This window comes from Megalops cyprinoides, chromosome 10 (genome assembly GCF_013368585.1).
Source record: "Megalops cyprinoides isolate fMegCyp1 chromosome 10, fMegCyp1.pri, whole genome shotgun sequence".
Lineage (NCBI taxonomy): Eukaryota > Metazoa > Chordata > Actinopteri > Elopiformes > Megalopidae > Megalops > Megalops cyprinoides.
Window position 1 is genome coordinate 35,054,409 of NC_050592.1, and position 14,986 is coordinate 35,069,394.

The 14,986-nt window shown below is 41.8% G+C and overlaps 1 long non-coding RNA gene across 1 annotated transcript in view; it reads left to right on the plus strand.

Moving 5' to 3' along the window:
- LOC118784852 overlaps positions 1 to 14,986 on the plus strand; it is a 149,553-nt gene that overhangs the window by 69,545 nt on the left and 65,022 nt on the right. The window contains exon 2 of the long non-coding RNA XR_005005256.1: positions 7,496 to 7,546. This is a non-coding gene — a long non-coding RNA (uncharacterized LOC118784852). The remainder of the gene's footprint in view (positions 1 to 7,495; positions 7,547 to 14,986) is intronic.

A 14,986-nucleotide genomic window follows, 5' to 3' on the forward strand; every position in this document is an offset into this window, starting at 1 on the left:
ATAGATGTGTGATGTCATGTCCATAATAAATTTCACCTGATATGGCACTCTGCACTAGAACAGTAATTGATGGAGATAATGGTTGGATATCATTCCCTCAATACAACCTGGTGATTGCAAAACACTGAGTCACCACAGGATCAACAGGAGAGCACACTCATATCAACAGTGATTTCAAATAAAAACATTTGTACAAACCACATACAACCAAAATATCCATTGGTGTCGTCATCACTTTAATTTCACCAACAAATCCCGCCTTGAAGTAGGCTAGCCTACGGCCAAGCGTCAAGGCTTTTGCAGACATTCTAAAATGCTTAGGCTACATGAAACGGCTTAACGTTCCAAAACAGCGATCAACGATCACCAAATTTCTCTTGGACATCTCTTGTCATAAACACTTCCATCTGTCAAAAAAATCAAAACCAAAATGCTATAAGTATGGACGTTATCTTACATTAAGTGTTTTCCTCTCCATTGACGCCCATTAGAAGGAAAAGGCTTAACGTGGCTTAATGTTCCAAAATAGCGTCCAATAATCACCAAATTTGTCTGACATCTCACATGTCATAAACACCATCTCCTATCAAAAAAAGCAAAACTAAAATCCAAGGAATGTGGTAGTTAGGTCGACGTTACTTTCAGCGCTCTCAGTTTTGCTCTTTTGTTAGTTGATCCTGTTTGGAAAATTAGGCTAAGCTACGAAGTGTTTTCCTTATAATGGGCGCCAATGGAGAGGAAAACGCTAAACGTGAGATAACGACCATACTCCTAGGATTTCGGTTTTGATTTTTTGACAGGAGCAAATGTTTCTGACAAGAGATGTCCAAGAGAAATTTGGTGATCATTGATTGCAGTTTTGGAATATTAAGCCACATTAAGCGTTTTAGAATGTCTTTTTTTAGAAAGGTCTTTTGTATGCCTTCAGGCTTTGCTTTGTGTATTTCCCCGGCGTTTAAATCAGGTACATATAAATGTAAGGAAACCCCGATTCCTGGCCACATGTCAGTGTCCATGGACTACTGGTTCTTTGGTAAGTTGTAAGGATCACTGTCGAGTCCAACTGTCTTTAATTTAGCCAGATAATTGTTTGTTTTACTCCCGGCTTCGCAGGTTCCCCTACTAAAGGCAGCCATGTTGCAGCATGTTGTGCCACTCAGTACGACTGAGGGGGCGTATTTCGGTGGGAAAGTGACGTCAGTGCATACCCTCTATACGGGAGGTTTGCCTTTAGCTCGCTACTAGCCGCTTAGCTAAACTGAGTTGTCGACAGTTAGTTTTAATGTAGCTCTTTGTTATTGATGGAAAATTTTGTAGGAGCCATTGCGTGGAGTTAGTACCAAGGTTAGCTAACCAGCTTGTGTAATGTAGATTTGATAGGAATTGTTTGGTTCTGTCTGGTTCGCCCAGCTGACCAATCCGGCTTTAGACTGAGGTATATGCCAACCCACTCAATTAAGATACGGACACAGAAATAAATAAATGTGGAAATGTAGAAAAACAGAAATAAATAAGTGTAGAAATACATAAATAAATAAATGTACAAATACAGAAGTAGCCTTTTTCATTACCAAAATGTATTTATTTTTCATTTATTTATGTATTTATTTATTTATTTCTGCATTTATTGATTTATGCTTATGTCATTTTTTTTCCTCCATATCTGCAACCCCTCCAAACACAGGGCAGTAGAGTCCAATTGTAAGATGATCTGATATATATTTATATTTGTATTATGTTTTGTCTGCTCATAAGAAACCTTTCAGCCTCATTTTCGCTGTCTGTATTACTGATATTCTTGTTTCTTTACAATTCACTGACAACTTAAGGAGTGTTTTATATCTTCTGTCTTTTAAGAAAATGTGGTATAAACCTCAGGTGCCAAAAGTACCCATTGTTGCAAATTCATTAAGTAATTGGTGAATTTTTTTTAACATATAACACCATCATCATTGTTTCTGAATTGAATGTTTTCACTTGGCACAGAATTGGTACAGTATGAGACAATCAGCCTGCAATTTAGACTCCCTGGCAGTCAGATTTTGCTAAATTTATGCACCTTAGTTGGTTATGTTAGCATTATGTTAGCACTAGGGATACTCACATTGCATCATAATTTGACTGGATATACAAGGGTCCAAACCTCTTCATGAGCTTGAAAACTCCACTGCAGTTTTTACAAATAAAATTGTAAATCATGATTAAATGTGACTTCCTCTGGCAGCATTTTTTTTTATTTGACCTTGCACTTTGACAAAGCAAATTTAGAGAATACAGCATCGCTATGAATTTGTCTTTTCACTGTTCATAAATTCAGCTGTCTCTCACATCTCCTCCTAGCTGAAGCAACACACTTTCTCTGCCCAGCCATCTGTCAATCACGGCCGAGTGGCCAGTGCTGTGGTTACTGTACCACCACATACCAGTGCAGTGACATCATGTCTTCGACTCAGCAGGTTTGCCTCAGAGCAAGACCGGGAAAGAGCGAGTTAGAGGGAGAGACATGCTGAGATGGCATTGCAGACCTGCTCAGAGGAAAGAAAGAATCTGCTTGTGGTGGAGGGAACAGCTTATCCCCTCTGCTTAAAAGCAGACCTTTTTCTTCAGTGTTGAATTGAACAAAGGAGCAAGCAGGTTTTGCATACACCTCAGTGTTCTTTATTTCATTCTTTGTTCATCTGAATTTGTAATGAGGTGTTGCTGATGAACTGGAAACTGTAGGACACAAGATGCCACTGCAGTTGTATTTTGTAATGGTGCTAATAGATACTTTAATAATTATGTATGATTTCTCCAGAAACTGGGTATTATCCATTTGAATAAATCTTGTTTGGTTGAATGAAACCAATTTAATCCTGTTCAAGGTGCCCAACCCATTGTGTTTTGACATTCTGTCTAGATGCAAAGGAAAGGAAAATATGTCATATGCAGGAAGCAGGAAAAATACAAAGGAAGTACAATATGTGTTTGATATGCAGCAGGATAGGAACACGACTACTACATCAAGTGTTACAATTACATTTAATTATTGTTAGATGTATTCGTTGTTTATGATGTATTTATTTATATATACAGGTTATTATTGTTATTTATGTAAAGGGGGTTTTAAAGAAAGATTCAATGATTCTCCTTTAAAAAGCTATGTTGCCTTTTTTTTAAGACAAACACTGGATGTCTGGTAAACAACTCCTAATTTATGGCATAACCATCAATATTGTTAAGTGTTTATAAACCTCAAAATTAAAAATTGTATTAAATTTTATTATTATATTAAAACACACAGCAATTAATAATGTGTCCCAATACTATTACACTGATATTATTGGACAATAATCCTTTGTGCTGTACAGATCACTACTGTGCTTATTATCTGCGTTTTAATGGTGTTTTTAATGTTTAAATAAAACATTTATCCCAGCAAATTAAATGTACATGGTATTGTGGAAATTGTATGGGAGGAACTTTTTAAACTTTTCAATAAATGTGTCATGTTGAAATACAAGTACAAGTATTGAAAATTGACTATTCATTGATCACTATTGTCTTTGGCCCCAGACACATGTTAAAACAACATGATGATGATCTTTAAATATAGGATCCATTGTCCTAAACATGTTGTTTAACCTCTAATTGTAGTGGACTCTGAAAGGGGCCACACGACTCATACGCACAGTTAAGCTCTGGCATTGAACTAAGGCCATCCCCAAGGGGTCTTTGCATTAGGAGACATGATGGTGGATCCATGTTTGCTCTGCTCACTGACATGGAGAGATATGTGCACCTTAGTAAATGTCACTGGTAAGGAAACTGCTGAAACCTTAAATAGAGTCATTTTTTCATTGTTCTTACTTTGCAATTACTAATATGAAATTAGTATTATTAGTATTAATAGTTTAATATTAGTATTAATTAGTATTAATAATTTTGCAATGGCAAAATTAATACACAGAATATTTCAAGGCAATAATTGTCATTTGTGACCTCAAATGAGTAAACTCTACCTTCAGATTTGCCATTCATACAAATGGAAATACAAATAAATACAAATGTATACAAATGAACTGTGATTTCTCAAATATTCAAGCAATAAAGGTATGGCAGTAGAGATTTTCCTTTTGTCAGGTGTCTACTAGCATGGGTACAGTGGAATCAATCCTGGTTGACAGCCAGCAGGTGTCAGTCTATTTAGAAATACATGAATCAAATTCAAAGTCTAGTTCCTTTAATTAAACCATGTCATCTGGGACCGTCTCTCTTTATCTGAGACAAAACCACTATTGAATCCTCAATTTTCAAGTAAGTGTGGCTTTAGAATGTGATTTGTTGAGAACAAGGAGAGACACCATGGACAACAAAGCACAAAGACTAACCTTTGCTTATCAATGTTATACATGGACTGATAGGGTTCCACATGCCCTCAAGGCCGCAGTGGAACTTTTGGAAGCGAGTCACATATTGCTGTCTTAATTTCAGTCTGCGTCTGTGATTTAATTGACTGTGTAGGGGGAAGTTAGTCTTCCTCACAGGGACAATGCCTACGATTACAGAGGGGTCCCACTTACATGTAAGGAATATCCTTACATGAGGTACCAATTATGTTGGTGATAATTAAATTAAACACATGGAGGTGCCTTACAGAATATGGTGTCTACCATAGTGGTTAAAATAAAGTATCAGTCTCAGATTCGTTTCGTATATCAGTCTCGTAAAATATACTAAGCTATTAATTTGGAACTTCAATTAATAATTAATTTTTTTTTTACATTTTTTTTATTACTACATCAATAGTTAATCTTAATCAAATCACAATATTATCTATTTAGCTAACTAAACAAATAACACTGTTGATTCAACTAAGAGGTGAAGGTCTTTAGAATTCTGATCAGCAGAGGTTGGCGATATTCATTCCACGTGTAATATTACAACACACAACCTTGGAAAAAATAAGGCATTTATTGAAATATAAAATCAGAGTCGGGAGGCACATGTATGTACAGTAAATGGAGCACATGCACGTATTTACACTGATGTGTAGATTTGCGTGAATGTCGTGCAAGTGTATGAGCGTGTGTGTGTTCCTTTGTTCTGAGTGGCGCGTGTGCTGCGCGTACTTGCTGAACACACGTGTTCAAAGAGAACAAAGGAACATGCGTGTGGCGGCGAGTTTGAGTTGCCTATGTGCATGTGTGAACGAACATAACGTCTGTCTGGTACAGGATATGTTCGGACGATTGATAACAAGTAACAAGTTAGCGCTGCTCTGATCGCTGGCGCTGAAACTCGGCTCTTGCGTTATTGATCTCCGCTAGCAATTCGTCGCTAGCTTGGAGAATCTGCTTTCCGTGTCCCGTCCGCGTGGTGCGGCCTTCGGGAGAGAGTGAGTGATGCGTCCGTCTTCTTCGGACACACGCAGCAAGAGAGTATGTCGGTCTTCTTCGGACATACGCAGCAAGAGAGTAAGAAGCAAGAGAGGGAGCGGTACGTCCGTCTTCTTCGGACGTACAAAAGCAAGAGAGAGAGCGGTACGGCCGTCTTCTTCGGACGTACAAAAGCAAGAGAAAGAGTAAAGGAATAAACCCGTTTTTTTTTACTTGCATCGTTGCAGGGGCCATTTCATGTTTACTGTAGCTGTTTTTTGTTTGGGTGAGAGGTCGTAAAACTGCAACATCACTTCCGTGAGATCGCGTTTCACATTAAATGCGATTTACACATTGCTGTCCGTAAAAGTTGAACGAATAAAATGGACGAATCTGTCTGTGGACGGCACTGTACCTACAACCGATTTATTTAATGGACATTTTCAGCCATGCACTGAATGGGGAATTAGAGAGGCAATCAGGCAGATCATTGGAGTGATGACTTATCATGATTTTGTTTGTGGGTTTTTGCTTGTTCACCAAGTCCACCATTGAGCGACGTCCACTTGCCCTCTTGTGGTCCATTTCTTTGGCATACAATAATTATTTTCTGAAGGCAGATCTGACATTATTGCGTGATGAGAAGAAAGACCCCCCCCCCCCCCCCCCAGGACCCGACCCCCTCCCTCCCTCAGAGAGGTGACCGGTGAACTGACCCGTAAAATTGCTTTCTGTAGAGAAGTATAATTGTCCAGTTTGACTGACACTGAAAGGCTGGAAATAGAAACCACAGCAAAGCCTCTGCTCTGGGCCTTCTCTCCAAATACCTGGAGTCTCCAAAATGCTGTTGGCATAAAACAGGGCCCCTAGTGCTATGATTAAGTCACCTGGAGCGATATGTGGCCTTGTCTTTGAACAATGTTTTTAAATTAGCAGTTAAGTTACTATTAGCTGAAAGAAAGTTGGGTAGTGAGATTGTGAGCGAGTTGTGTTTTGTCTATATAAATGATGAACATAAATTGATGGTCACCATGTTTGAACCAGTTTTTTTTTTTTTTTACTTTTTTAAGATGAGGAAACACTGTTTTTCCAGTGGATCAAAGTCATTGTGAGGTGTGACAGATTGTGGTTTTTATTTTAAGTGATCACTCACCTGCGATCTTTCTATTGTGATTGGTCACAACAGGAAGGTCCTTTTGAGGAGAAGCTGCCTGCTGCTCTAGAGCCACCTTAGATTTGTCTGTTGATGTTAAGTCATCCTGCAAGGAAATGCACCCCTGCATTTAAAGGCCTCTGCAGTTCTGCATCCAGGCTCTCACCAGGCAGACACGCCAAAAACAACAGGGAAGTGTGTACAATGGTGGCCTCTAACAAGACACAACATAAACTCAAGAGAAAACAAATGATTTGTTTTTAGTAGTGTTACTGCAAATACCCCCAGAAAATGCACTCATGCTGCTTTTACAGTGTAGAGAACTAGGAATGTGACAGAGTTCCAATTCAAAGCTTCTCTGAGCTTGTTTTGACCTCCTCAGACACTGTACAATGTTTATCATTCCCACTGGCCAAAGGCCACAGAAACCCATGGGAATTTGGAGAACAGCATCTTCTCAAAACAATTCACATGCAAGCCAAACCACCTACAGTGAAAAGCTATCCACCAATATATCAGTGTTCCCTCCAAGTGAATGTTATGGCATTCACGATTGGTCACAGTGACTCGGTCTGATACAGTGCCTTAATTGACCAGTGTTCTTTATTCCACAAGAAAGGCCCCTTTGACCAGGATACTATGTGCAGATGCACTGTAACAGTGGACTGAATGTTTACAATGAACAAACCCCTCCTTGAATGGTGCCATTCAGTTTTTGAATTGAATTACTTTAGGAGGGATCCATTTGCATCGGCCTATTGCATTTCTCACTTTCCGTGTTGAGAATAGACCTATGTGTTCTCGATGGATGCATGTGTAGTCTAGCCACCTCGTGCTGAGCTCTTGTCCTGCCTCACTGTGGGTGTCAGTATGCCTTAATGCTTGACCTTCAGGCTGTATTTTAGCACTCATGCTAATATGCTTAATGTGTAAAGCACGTGGAATCCAGGGCTTCTCTAAGTGTGTCCTTGCTGTCTTGTCTCAGGTCAGAGATGGAGATGGAGAGAGCTGGATGGGCAGGGTGAAATTTGTCAGGGTAAGTGCCCTTGTTATTTTTTTTCTTTCTCTCTCTTTCTCTCTGTAGATAACATGGCAGAAGGCTTCAGTGCTATTCTCCCTGGCTGCAATTGCTTTATTTTTACACTAGGACAGCAGACGAAACAGGAAGCCGTGTCAACAGCTGTTTCTATCTCAAACCCTCTGACATGGGTTGTGGAGCCCCTAATTACACCCTCCCTGGTCCAAATTTGCTGTTTCCTGTTTGGCGGGCCGCCACATTACGTAACTCCCCAGCACGGTGACAAGTGTGGCAGCTGTGGCTCAGTGTTGCTCCTTGGCGCTGTGGCACTGCTGTTTGCTTGTCCTAAACACAGCCTTAGACAGCTGTTAGTGGGCAACTATAAAACCTTGAATATACAGCGGTGTAATTTGCATGATAGCTACACTGAGAGTGGAAATATCCAACAAACGGTTGGCTGATGACCGAGAGCGCTGTTAGTTCCATGCACAATTCCTGTGTGAGCCGGCAATTTTGCTGACAAGAGCCTAGGATTTCACTTGAGGTTAAGACTTTATGACATACAGAGTATGAGTGGATGCCATGGTTCAGTGAGTAAGCACTATCTTCCACAAAGTGATATAGAAACTCCTTGTTTCTCTGAAGATGTCACTTGAGTAAACATGTACATGCTGTGGGAAGAAGGGAACAGAAGGTTTCAAAGAGCCTTAAAGCCACTTTTGCTTGACCTTGTTTACCCATCATTCCATGTCAGACGGCCCTGGCCCCTGATTATTTCTTATGTGATCACAAACATTCTCCAAACAAGAACATCTAAGGTCAACAGAAGTACGAACCACTGAGTGCAGGAGACTGACTCTCCTATTCAATCAACAATTTGACTCACAAATAAATACAGTAGTTTTTTTTTCTTTGAAAACAGAGTTCAGTGGGTTCAGCAATGACTGAAAACAAAAATGTAATTTGTACTGAAAAAAGAAACACTTGTATTTATTTATAATCCAAGTTAAGGTCTCTCAGCTGTGTGAGTCCAGGAGCAAGTGCTGGGGGAATGACAGGGATCACAGAGATCAAATTTATTCCTTAAAGCAATAAAACCCCAGCCTTTCTGTAATTGTTAAAAGAATTAGGTTTGTGCCATCATTGTCATTGTCTTAACATCTAATGATCATCTCTGAATAATCAGGAAGACAGTTCAGAAATTGAGTGTTTAATTTTTTTTTTTTTGTTTAATTGAACAATATGTGCACTTAAAATAAATATAATGTAAAATATATCCTAAAGTAATTGTAAAAGTAGAGCAAAAAATAGAGAAAGGATTGATGGAAACCACTACTGAATTTAGGTGTTACATAGTTGTTATTTCATAAATCATGCTTCATACTTCACATCCTTTCTGGTGGGGTGACCTGTATTTAGCTAAAACACTAAACATTTGAGGAATTATTGGCTTTGGTTATGTTAAGAAACCATGTAACATTGATAAAGTACTGTTTAAATCACTTCTTTATAGAATACATAAATACAATTTTATTGTTCTGTGGCTTTGGTAGACATAAATATATAACTATGTATGACACTTTTAGTTTTTAAAAATTGTTGCTGTCCTTTTCCAACACCAGATATGTGGTCACACACTACTCTGCATTTTTCACAATAGGTCACCTGAATTCCAGTAGTTGATACTAGTTGACAGTGAGAAGATTGGAGTTACTGAAATAATTCACTGATGGCTAATTGGCTATAAACTGGTAATCACAAAAATTTTTGCTTTAGTTTTAGTTGTAGACAGTGTATTTAAATACGTTAGTGCTGGCATAATAATTTTTAATGCTTTTTTCCATTTTATGCAACCCTGTTTTGTAAGTGCCAATTGGGTATCAGGTTTGTTTCACTGTTACAGCCTCTGCACTTGCCTAGGAGCGCTGTCCTCCGATACACTCACATACAGCCAATGGCTCTTTTTGCACTATAACTCGCACTCTACGCTGGAGTGGGCACTCATTGGTGGATAGGTGCTACTCTTCTGATGTTATTCAAGCAGTTCACTGGCATCCAGCAAATCAGAGGGTGCCTAAGACAAGGAAATCCAAGCTGACCTACCCCCTTACTCCCAACGGTTCTATCACTAATAGATCCCAGTTGCTATTGGGAAAGGACATGGCCAGGTTCGATCCCTGGCCATAGGGTTCCACAGCCTGGAAGTAGAATAATGCGTAATTCCTAGTATACAGATCACACTGTTCAGATTACACTAATGTCATTGTGTAATCAAGCATATGCCTGCCAATAGGAGCCCTCTTATTTACTAAGCTCACAGAGATTTCAAGCACCATGGAAAATATGCATTGCATGAGAGGTTCCAAGCATTCCATATCTCCTCGACCATCTGGAGGCAAATGCTGTTCCCATTCTGAAAACAGTATCATAGCTTGTGACTTCATATGCAGATGTGAATTTGTTCTCTCTGCCCTTTTTCTCGACATATTTGTCGCGTTTAATAGGGTTAGTCGCTTCATCTGTGTTGAAGACCAAGGCAATCTGCGGTAGAGACGTTTAATTGGAGACACTTGAGTTGAATCTGAGGAGGGAAAAAAGTTTGGTTGAAAGGGATCTTTGTTGGAGTGAAAGGGGTGAGGTGGTGTCTGGGGCTCGAATGCACTCACGGAGAAGAAGCAGACCATGTGATTTTGCGATCACAGAGACCACAGACAGGATAATGGCATTAGGTTAAGATGAGAACAGGACATGCAACCAGTACAGACAGATGCGTGTGTTTAATGTGAGGATGCATAGACACAAGGGTCTAGTGAGCGCGTTCAATTTAACACGGGAGAGAGTGGGAAACCACTGCCGGTGTGACTGGCAACGCGGTAAGGAATTGGGCATTTAAAAGGTCATGCTGGCCCGGAAATCCCTTCATTTCGAGAAGAGTATAAACTCCCTACGCATTCATCACCTAAGGGTGCTGCCTCTGCCACTGCAGCAGTCCTTAATGTGTACACTTTATGGCTCTGCATTATTCATCTGCTTAAGACTCTTTCACAGTGACACACAGCTTTGTGTCTTACCCTTTAATACATCTGGGTATTTCACTGAAGCTGTTATGGTTAAGTTCCTTGCTCAAGGGTGCAGTAGAAGTGCTCCATTTGGAACTCAAAGCTGCAAACTTGGAGTGACCAACCCTGTTCCCTTAGTGTGAAATGCAGGAATGAAATGTTACGTTTCATTCTTTGCAAGGTGAGTATTTAAAATCTGCTTATTATTACTATAGGTACTTCTGCAGTTGCGTTTCGGGGCTATGGTCCTCGAGGCCTCTCCATCAGTGGGCACGTGCAGCGGCTCATCACCATCCCCTCTGGAGGGTGGCTCACATGAGCTCTCTAAGCGGGAGTTCCCCTGAAAGAAGAGCGTCTCACCCACCGAGGTGCCCCAGATGGAGGCACTTCATCAGTGCTTGTGTCAGTACTTCAGCCCCCTAGCTGTTGTTTTCGTGTTCTCTCTGTCTGTCTGTGTGGTCCATGTGCTTTTGTTAACTGTTCCCATGTGTTCCTGCCCTGCCCCGCTCTCCGCCCTGTCCCTGCCCACCTGATTTCCTGATTGCCTCCACCTGCCTGCCTGCTCACCTGCATCCCATCGCTTCATCAGCCCAGCCCTATATCTACCCTGTCTTGTTGCCAGTTTGTTGCAGTGTTTTTTTTTTTTTTGCCTGTCTTGTTCCTGCCTGTATATTCTGTTTTGGAGTTTTCTGTGCTGACCTTGCCTATTCCTCGACTTTGTCTCTGCCTGCCGTTTTGTCCTGATTGCCTGATCCACCTGCCTGCCTGGTTCTGACCCCGTCTGCCTTGTTCATGACCCTGGCCCCTCATCTGCCCCACTTCGGACTGCTTCCTTGGTTTTGACCCTGCCTGTTCTGACATTCCGTACCAGCCCTGAGACTTCAATAAAGAACCTGAGTACATCTGGTCTGCATTTGAGTCCGTGCCTGTGCCCTGACGGTTTGTCCATGGTGTTTGACTGAGAGGGAGACCCATCTTGGTGTTTATGGTATGCTTTCAGTGTGATTGTGACTATATCTGCATTCTAACATGAAAATATGACATGCACATAAAGGACAAAAAATAAAGTAGTTACCGTTAATGATATATTGCTTATTGTTTAGATTGATACATTCCTGAGATGTCAAGTGTACAAAGTTGTTTCCCAGATGTAATTAGGTTAGGCTTTGGATGGATGGGATATCAACATTTTATTCCACTGAGTGAGGCTCTTACCCAGCTGAGGAGCTGACCAGGGCTGCCAGCCAAATTTCAAAATCCCAAGCTAAGGTGTCATCATCTGGCAGCCAAACAAAATCATGACTTTATAGGGCTAAAATGAAAGCTAGACTATTAGCATCAGTCATTTTGGAGGGAAAAAAGTGGGGCAGCAAACTGGCTTCTTACAACAAACTAGCCACAAAAGTATGATGACTTGGGATCAGGAACAAGTTCATCTCACTTTTCTAACTGAAAACAAATATTTTTATTTGTGAAAAAAAGCCAAAATGATGGGTGGCTTTTTGGTCCCACAAGTCAGTGTAAAATCAGTGATGATTCCCCCAATTTGGCTGAAAAAAGTAAAACCTGGCATCAGGTATGCAGAGTGCAGTCGTCCCAAGACGTGGTTAACCTCGGCCCATGCTCCCCACGTCATCTGTGCATCCACTGCAGGCTTAAATACTCATTAAAGGTTGCATTCAAAAACTTAAAAGATACGTTCGTATATCATAGTCGGGTGTCTGAGATGCATGCATGACTTGTCGAGCACACATGGTGGTCACTGGGGATATGAATCAACACAGCAGGCATGCATACAGCACAGTGTCTGTTGTGATGTAGGTACTTCAGGAGGGAACATTCAGAAGAAATTTCATCTGTTTAAGCAGAAGTACATGCCTTTGTTTCCCTAGTATTAAGTTTGCTTTTGGCAGCCTCTGAAGAGGTTGAAAAAGGGCGATATGCTTTTTTGAGGGCCCCAGGGTCAAAAAGTTTAAGAGGTACTTTGGAGCGTAAAGCATTGGAACACTCAACCGTGGCAGCATTGGGCATGTGTGTGTATGTCTCTGTCAGGGTTTCAGAGAAGGAGTGAAGAGGAGTCTGTCTCCAAGGACCGGCTTGTTACCCAACAGAACTTTACAGAACACCCTGTTCAGTTATTACAGGAGTGCTTGGAGAAACACAGCGAAGAGAGGAGTGACTCATCACTGATAAGAACTGCCCTGTGTTGGCGGGGAGACGTTGCCGCTTAGCTTAGTTGATTTGATTTTTTTTCCTTTTTTATGAATAATAGGAGGGACGTGCTGTCTATCTTTGACACAGAAGTTAACAGAGGGAAAACAGTGAGAGAAGAGGGGCTTGGTCATTTATTTATCCCCATAGCATGTTTATAACCATGGTTTTAGGATCAGAAAGACCTCACATGCCCTAATTGGAGTTTTTTGTGGGATTTTTACATCATAGTGGTAATCTGCATGCTTTTTTTCTGATTAGCTTGAAGCCATTGGCTGTCTGTTTAACACAGAATGTGAAAATGGTCCAAGTGGGTTTTAGTGGCAGCACAATAAAACACTTTTAGAAGTATGTTGGTTGTACTCCTTTTTTATTTTGGTTAACATTTCTCTGGCCCCAGACCAGAAATACATACATGTGTAAATTCGCATTAGCAGTTCTGTTTTTCTGAACAATTGCTTACCTGTTACAGCAGGTACCTTTCTTCATGGGCCCATAGTTAATTTCACTGTCAGAACTCTGATACTGCTGAAAGTGATCTCTGTAGGCCTGGAGAATCTCCTGTCTTGTGGTGCGTCTTGCAATTTCTGCTGTATCACAGCAGTGCACGGTGCATTGTCAACAGCAACAGGAGGCATGGGGCGGGGTGAGGAGGGGCGAGGTGTTGCAGAGCCTCTCGCAAAGCTCTCTTCCTGTTTCACTCAGGCCACCTCAGGGGCCCCATGGCCGTTCTCCCCTTTCAGGAAGTCTACTGAGAGAGATTGATATGGCCCCAGACACCTCTGCCCACATCGAAATGAGCCCACAGGGCCTTCCCTTGTGCTCCGTCTATGGACTCCAGGGCTCAAGTGGCAGCATTTCTCATCTTGTTTAGAGCTGACTAATTCTGTTCTCAGACCTAGGAGCCATTCTGGTTATGAGCAGTGTTTTTTGTGTTGTTACCTGTTCCCCTTTGCCTGGTCTTTGTGCCAAGTGGAGCCCTGACAGCACAGCGCTGCAGGGCAGGTGTTAGAATCAGGCCTGGAAGACAGCAAACAGAGCGGGAGACAACTTTTTTAGGGACTGTACATTATGCACACAGACACAGACACACCTCTCCCCTCGTTCTGCAGGACGACGGGCTCTCCGGGACATCACAGCCTACAGCAGGTGTCTCTCTTGGCCTCGGATGATGGCGGGCCCTGACTCTCAGAGATGCTGTCTGCACATGCTGTGTTCGGTGCGAGCTGGGGTGACGCAAGGCTTGCAGCAGGTGCCGTCACTCCCAATAACCTCAGATGGCCTGGGAGCGCAGCCTTCCTGAAAACGAGCCGCTCTGGTGCGTGGAGGGGAGCGAAGTTTGGGGGTGTAGTCATGCATCATGCAGGGGCTGGTAGTTCCCCCCTGTGTGGTGCCACCAATTTCTGCATCTCACACTAACTGGTCTTTCGTTAAGGCAAATTAGGAAAGAAAGTTGATCTTCCCGGGTGGGTCAAAGGCCACGCTCATTAAGGCCAGTAAGGAGTTCAACAGGTGCAGAGGCCAGAGGCTCTGCAGAGCAGCTAGGGACGGTTTGCCCTCGCAGAGAGTCTTCTGGCACGGCAACACTGCCCAGATAGAGCGGCCACTCAATTAGGCCAGCTTGTTGCTCCTTAATGAAGAATTAGTTTTCAGTGTGCGCTAATTCAGAGACTAATTGGCTAATTGTTTTTATCAATCCGAGATCATTTCGCAGGGGACTCTGGGTTAGTTTGTCTCCAGAGGGGTGCAGCTGACAGGTAATTAGCGGGCGCGGTTGTGCAGAGATGAGACAAAAGAGATTCAACAGACCTGTTTGGATTAAGGTCACATTAAAGTATGCACAAATCCCAGCCACCTGGGACGGCACTCTAAAACTGGTCAGCCATGAGTTAACTCTAAGAAGGTGTAATTACGACAACATGCCAGTGACGCATCTTGGGATAAAATGTCAAATAATTCTATGTTTGAGTAATGGAGGAGTAGTGGGGGCAAACTGGAAGTGGCTATCGTAATGCACACACAACAGGCAGCTGGCAAAAGTTTGAGGTAGAATTAGTTCATAAATTGCTGGTCTAGGACCAGACTACCCAGTTACAATTCTACCATATAAACTACAGTATAAACTAAACAACAGAACTGGTTCTGTATCAGCAACTTATGTCTGAAGAATCTGTGCTGTTGGGGTGAG